The 7,128-nt window shown below is 51.5% G+C and overlaps 1 long non-coding RNA gene across 1 annotated transcript; it reads right to left on the minus strand.

The window, feature by feature from the left end:
• Positions 1-2,517: 2,517 nt before the first annotated feature.
• On the minus strand, positions 2,518-6,576 carry LOC121137154. The gene is made up of 2 exons (XR_005874387.1): positions 5,629-6,576; positions 2,518-5,255 (listed from the first exon to the last, which is right to left on the minus strand). It is a non-coding gene; the product is annotated as an uncharacterized LOC121137154 (long non-coding RNA).
• Between the last annotated feature and the right edge of the window lie 552 nt (positions 6,577-7,128).

Below are 7,128 nucleotides of genomic sequence, written 5' to 3' on the forward strand. Positions count from 1 at the left end.
CCAGCAGTGATCTTCTTGCCTCAGCCTCATGATCGATGGCATGACAAGTGCGAGCCGTTGCACCCGAGTCCAGTCATTTTGTCAGTTTAGACATCTCCGGTTCCCAGTTAACTTTGCAGAGCCATAGCCACCCACGGGTCATTAGAAAGTCCCGTTAGGTGACTTCCCCACAGGCAGGTTGCCTCACACGCGCTAGCTGGATGGCCGGCGGTATTGACGTCGAACGGCACCGCGCAGTGCTTTTTTGCTTTTGTATTTTGAGTAACAACATGAAAATAACTACACAGCTTCATCCTTGGTAAGATGTTTGCTCCTAAACAGAGTCACCAATTCCGAGTGCAGTGTCACATGCCTGTCCCACCACTGGGAAGCAGAGGCAGGGGGAATCCCGAGTTTCGAGACCAGGCTGAACTATATATACAGCGAGATAACGATCTCAGGAATCCAAAAGGAAGCAAGGAAGTAAGAAGTCACCGCACCTCACTCCGCATAAGCCCTGAAAAGGAATCTTCAGACATGACCTCGCCCAAAACGCCACTCAGCCCTCTGCTGTTCCTCTGCAGTCTTGTTTACTCTTTCGGAGGCAGCAGCCCCGGAGTGGATTGCCCTACTTCTCTCAGACCCGTTGCTCCCACATCTCTGAGCTGTATTTCCTGTTATGGAAGGAGTCCCGGTTGTCAATCATGAGTCATTTCTTTCCTTTCCCCTCACGGATCCTATTGGAGTCGCATCAGCCACTCTGGCTGTATTTACAGGTGAGTGCATCTGACAGCAAAGGAATTGCGCATCTTATCAGCTTGGAATATATCCCTGCCCTGTTGGGCCAGGACTGATAAGCTCATCTGTGGAGTTTTAGAGGTTTTACCACTTGCCCCAGGAAATGCTTGTGAGGAGCCCACATGTGTGTCCAGCGCTCCTTAAAACTGTCAGTGGCCAGCGAGAGGTTTCACACTTGCTTGTTTCATCTTAAAAGTTTTTATCACACACGTTTATTTTGTGTGGAGGTGTGGGTGCTTGCCACAGTGTGTGTGTGTGCATGTGTGTGCATGTGCGTGCATGTGTGTGCACGCGCGCGTGTGGTATGTATATGTGTGTGCATGCGCGCATGTGTGTGTATGTGTGTGTACATGCATGCGTGCATGTATGTGTGTATGTATGTGTACATGCGTGCGTGTGTATGTGTATGTATGTATGTATGTGTGTGCATGCGTGCATATGTGTATGTTTGTGTGTGCATGTGCGTGTGTGCGTGCGTGCATGTGTGTGTGTGTGTGTGTCTGTCTGTATGTGTGTGTGTTTGCAGGAGTTGGGCTCTTCTACTGTGTGGGTCCTGAGGATGAAACTCGGGTCACCAGGTCTGGCAGCAGAGCTCCTTTACCCACGGAGCCGTCTCACCTGTGCCCTGCTTTGTTCTTGTGGCGCCTGGGACTGAGCGCAGCCCTCATGCATGCCAGGCACTCTCTTTACCACTGAGCCGCATCCCCAGCCCAAGAGCCTGTGACTACCACGGGCTGCACCAGCCCAGGAGCCAAGCAAGAGGACATTTCCAGCTCAGCCGCACTGACCTCTGTGAGCTCTCCAGTCTGATCACTTTTCTTCCCTTTTTCAGTAACTGCTGTGGGCCATCCAGTGCCCCCCCCTTGTCCCCGCTGGTTTTAGGACATCCTAAGAGCATTTTGCATAAAACAGTCCATCACCATTACCCACTGTCTGTCACTGGTCCATCCTGGACGCCTGTATGGGGTTCCGTTGCCTAGGAAGCCACAGGCAACAACCACGGACATCTCCGTGTAGTGGTGTGAAACACCCTGCCCCAAGGCCACAGCCCCCCTGTGCTGTGGTGGCCACTGTGCTACCTAAGTCCTACAGAATGATTCAGCTCTACCTTGCTACGGCTCTTTCTCCGTAGGACTCAGGCAAAGGCCTCAGCGCCATCTCTCTTCTGCATCTCTCATAGACACAGTCACGCAACTCTACCCTCGCTGCTTAAGGCGAGCTTTCTCCTGGAGGCTCCTGGGAAAGGACTTCAAGCACGGGAGGCACGATTCTCCCGGCGTGCCCAGGAATGTCTGAATTCAGGAAAACCAACCTGGGGTTCAGAGTAAGGTCCCGTCACACGTGGGAAAACAGGATGGCACCTGTCAGTTCTTCCCTGGGCTGAGGGGAAGCTGCCAGCTCCTTCTGCACTGGCGCTTTGAAGTATGTTCTTGTGACTTGGGAAGATGTGGAGGGATAGTCAAAAAAGAGGCAGGCCAGAAGGGAGCTAGGGTGTTGTGGGGGGTGTCCTTCTGTATATAAGTTTCTCTTATTGGTTGATGAGTAAAACACTGATTATCCAGTAGCCAGGCAGGAAGCATAGGTGGGGCCGCCAGACCAGGAGAAGGCTGGGGAGAGGACACACACAGAGAGAGGCCAGGAGACGCCATGCTGTCAAAGGAGTAACATGCCGGATTACGGGTAAGCCACTGCTAGTGGCAGTACATAGATGAATAGAAAGGGGTTAATAAGAAGCCCAAGTCAATGGCCAATCAGTGTTTTATTCATCAACCAAAAAGAGAAACATACTTACAGAAGGACATCCCCCACCACGTGTGGTAATGAACCTGAGCAAGCCATTTCCCATCCACAGCCTCAGTTGCCTTCTGTGCCTGGGGAGGGGGCATTCCAAGTCCGGGCAGCCAGCCTCTTCAGTGAAAGGCGGAGTACGGAGTTCTGTAGGTTGTGTAGCTGCTTTGCTCATCGCCGTGATAAAGCATCGGACAGACACAACTTAGGAAATACATTCTAGATCACGATTCAGAGGACGTGGTCCGCCAAGGTGGGAAAAGCGTGGAGGCAGGGTCAGCTCTGTGGCTGTGGTAGTGGGAGTGTGGGGGGTGGGGCCAGCTACCAACCTTGAGTCCAGGTCCCCGGCTAGTTCCTCCAGCTAGCTCCTGCCACCTAATGATTCTGCAGCCTCCCAAAACAGTGCCACCACCAACTAGGGACCAAGTCCAAACACTGTGTTCACCATGTAGGACATTTCATATCTAAACAATAACAGGGGCCTTGCAGTCACCTCTCCTCCATTAATAACTGTAGTGCAAAGGCTTCACAGGGTTGTACTCTGATGTAGCTTCATCTCCAGACGCGGGCAGTAGTAGCTCATGTTAGACATGTCAATCACAGTTTGCAAGTCCCTGGTCTAAGCGGCCTCCAAAAGTCCTTTAAACTTTAGTCCCTTCAGGCTAACAGCAAACCCCTTTGATAGCACCCACTCAATTCATCTGAATGAGAGCGTCTAAATATAACAGCACCAGCAGTAGGTATTATTTTAGATTTATCACGCCCCCTTTCCTCCAGTGATTCATTGAATTTTTGACCGTGTTTGTTGAGAGCCTACCGGATGCCAGGCGCTGTTCTTGCTACTGGGGAATCTAACGATTGCCTAAATCCTAGACACCAGATTGCTCACAGCCTAAACGGGAGCGGTGGCAACCAAACGTCACTGTGATTTCCTGTTAAAGGCTAGTGTGACTTCAGGGATCAGTGCTCAAGAGCCCCCCTTACCTCTTTTCCAGGGGGCTCGAGTTTGTTCCCCAGCACCCACAGAGGGTGGCAGAAGACCTGTTGTAGCTCCAGCTCCAGGGGATCCGACACTGTCCTCTGACCTCCGTGGTTACCCCCAGACACATGGTGTATACACATTATTTATATAAAGCCTAAATAATGAAAACGACATAATATACAAACTTCAAATGCTAACAGGTTTCAGGACGTGCAAGGCCTGTAGCAAGCAGAGTGAACTGTTAGAAATGCTTTCCAAGAGAGTTGATGGGTGTGGGCTTTCAGCCCCCCCTCCTCAGACCAGGGCAGGCCTGTACAGCGAGGCTCTGACGGCTTGCACTGGAGGCCTGGACGGTGGCCATCAGTGATAAAGTTCACGTCTTGCTCAGCTGCAGAGAAGGTGCCGTTTAGATACAGAGCACGCAGCAGGAACTTCCTGCCAGGGAACGGCACACAGCATTCCACACGGGCAGCAACCATCAGAAGGCTCTTCCCCCAGCTGCGCAAAGCCCACCTTTCCCGCCGAGGCAGGTAAATGGTGCAGGAGGCACTCGGACCACAAGCAGGTTTTAGTGCCGAGTTTTACCTTTCACATACCGATCTCTGAAATCCTACTATGACTTGATGTATCCTTTCCACGAAACCTGCAACAAAGTGGGGGCTGGATGGAGAAATAGGCTGATCTTAGCGGAGTCTTGAGCGGCCACCCAGAGACACCGGAGAGTGACACAGTTCAGATCATGTGTAGTTGACTGACACGCAGTACAACTGGATAGGAGTCAGTCTCTGCGTGTGTGTATGCATGTGTGTGTATGTGTGTGTGTATGCATGTGTGTGTATGTGTGTGTGTATGCATGTGTGTGTATGTGTGTGTGTATGCATGTGTGTGTGTGTGTACTAGTATGTAGTACACCTGGACAGAAGTCTGTGTCTCTCTGTCTCTGTGTGTGATGTGGACAGGAGTCTCTCTGTCTTTCTGTCTCTCTGTGTGTGTGCACACGTGCATGTGTGTGCTCGCATGCCCATGCAATCACTCTCTCTCCCATTGAGCTAGAGCCCCAGACTGTGTTCACCATGCAGAAACCCACAGACGCCATGACCCTACCCGAGACTTTGATTGCACAGATAACGGCAAGCATGTCTGCATAAGGCAGCAATGAGGGGTTCATCCTAGGTGATGAAGGGAAGACCCAGGAGTGGACCCTGCATCTTCTGATGTCAGATGTCAGACTGCGGACCACGGAGGGGCCGGATTTCACTCTGGCATCCAGAGTGTCACGCCCGTAAAACGGGTATGAGTCTTCCTTTTATAAAGTGCCGTCTGTGACCCAGCAGGTAGACCCTGGTGAAGGCAGAGCTGCATCTGGTGAGCTCGGCTCTGTGTCAGGGAACCAGGCATGTGCCGTCCTCATGCATCCCCCACTGAAAGGGAGATTCTGACAGGCTTCCCTTTGATGGACCCCGTTCCTACTGGTGCTCTCCTTAAGTGAGAAGAAAGAACTTGTGACTCCTTCATTTTCTTTGGGAAGAAATTTAAATATGCATAAAGCAAGCCCCAAATCTGTCAAAAAATTTCAGATTATATTTAAAACTCATATTCTCCATGAATTCTTCCCAAATGAAGTGCCCGGAACTTTGATCCAACACCGATGTGCACTTTTGCAACAGATTCAGGCGCTTATGCTGAGCCGCATCACTCTCTAGGAAAACTGCAAAAACAAAAGTATTCCATGGCTTGGGAGACAGCTCATTTGGTAAAGTGCCTGACACACAAAGAGGAGGACCTGGGTTTGGACCCCAGGACCCCGTGATTTTTGCTGTTGTGTTGTTGTTAAAGCTGGGCGTGGCTGTGCATACTTGTAACACCAGTGTGGGTAAGTGAAGACAGGAAGACCTTGACCCTATCTCAGGAGGAAAGGAAAGAGACGGTAACATCTGAGGAACAAGGACACACACACACACATACACACACACACACACACACACACAGACACACACACACACACACACACCACAGGGAGAGTGGGAGAGAGAAGGGAGGGAGGGAGAGGGAGCTCCCATTGCCATCTGGTGGACATTTACCTGCTGCTTTCCAAATCTGGAGGTCGAGGATGGGAAGGCCCATGTGTGTGACGTAGAATGAGACGTATCTACATGTTAGAACAGTTTCTGTTTGAATGTTGAAAGAGCCGCGGGATACAACGGAAATGTCAAGGACCAAAATGGTCCAAAATGGAAATCAGACTTTAAAAACTCTCATTTCCAACTCAGTTTTAGAAACGCCTCAGCCCATGGAGCTCGGCCCATCTGGGTTCAGCCTCCCACTGTCCCTCCCTGCAAACATCCTCCAGACGCACGCACACACTTCCATCCAAGGGACCCTTGAGATTCGTTTCGTTTTCTCCATCGCCGCGATGCAGAAGATGGTGGAAGCCGGGGCAAGGAGCAGACGGTAGGGTACAGGTGTCAAAGCCCCGCCCCTCTCTGTGCTGGGGTACGCTGCCACAGCTGGGTGACACACGGGGAGCCAAAGACCTTTGGAAGCTGCAGATCCCCCTCAGGCCTACTCCCACCAGCTTGAATTGGTTTCCCAAAGTGGTTTCACTTTGTTCCTCCTCCAAGAGGCGGCATCAGCAGGGAAGAGAGCCAGAGGCAGAGGCCAACTGCTCATCTCGGCCTCACTCTGACAACTGAGCGGATGGGGAGATGCTGCTCCTAATTAAATCATGTCATAAAAAATACGCCGTTTTCCATCTGAACACACTCTGCAGTCCTCACGGTGGGTAATTTGTTGCTTTAATAACCCGGAGGTTGAATTCCAAGGCTGTAGCCGCCCGATGTTCCACGGAAACAGCCGCGGTGTTCTGGCAGTGTGCTGGCTCCTGGGAAGGTTCCTGGGAAAGCTGGCAAATGGCAGGTCCTCGTACAAACCCTGTTAGCTGGAGGCCTGGGAGCCAACTGCTGCTTTGCAGCCTGCTGTATAACAGGGTCATTCTGGGCCACTGTGATAAGCAAAAGCTTTTGCTAACTGAAAAATGAACGGGAGAGTTTCCCTTTAGCAGATCAGGCATGAAGGGACGTGGTGCCCACTCTGTGCTCTCTCTCTCTCTCTCTCTCTCTCTCTCTCTCTGGTTTTTCTCATCTGTAGAGATGGCAGTTAAGTCCTACCTCTCAGAAGGGTGAAGGTAAAAAATCAGAGATTGTAGTTAGCTTTCCCCTCTTTACGCCTGGGGGAGATAGAGGACTGAGGTCATAAGAGGAGTGTTGGGTGCCTCTGGGTTTTTCATGCCTCTACATGCAGGCACATGGTGTGTGTGTGTGTGTGTGTGTGTGTGTGTGTGTGTGTGTGTGTGTGTCCAATACAGACAGAAACAGGCACTACAGTGTGAACAATTTTATTGGCTTGAATGAGCAGGGGCAGTCCCTGCATGGAAGATGCAGCCACTGGGAATTGGGCCGTTGTGGTTGGCCCGAACCAGCAAGCAGGGCTGTCACTGCGTGGAGGTGCCAACTGCTTTGCGCTCCTGGCCTGACCCTGCTCTGGATTCTGTTCGGACTCCCCGAACACTCCCCCCCCACCTC

The sequence above is a fragment of the Mesocricetus auratus genome, unplaced genomic scaffold (assembly GCF_017639785.1).
Source record: "Mesocricetus auratus isolate SY011 unplaced genomic scaffold, BCM_Maur_2.0 Super-Scaffold_100676, whole genome shotgun sequence".
Classification (NCBI taxonomy): domain Eukaryota; kingdom Metazoa; phylum Chordata; class Mammalia; order Rodentia; family Cricetidae; genus Mesocricetus; species Mesocricetus auratus.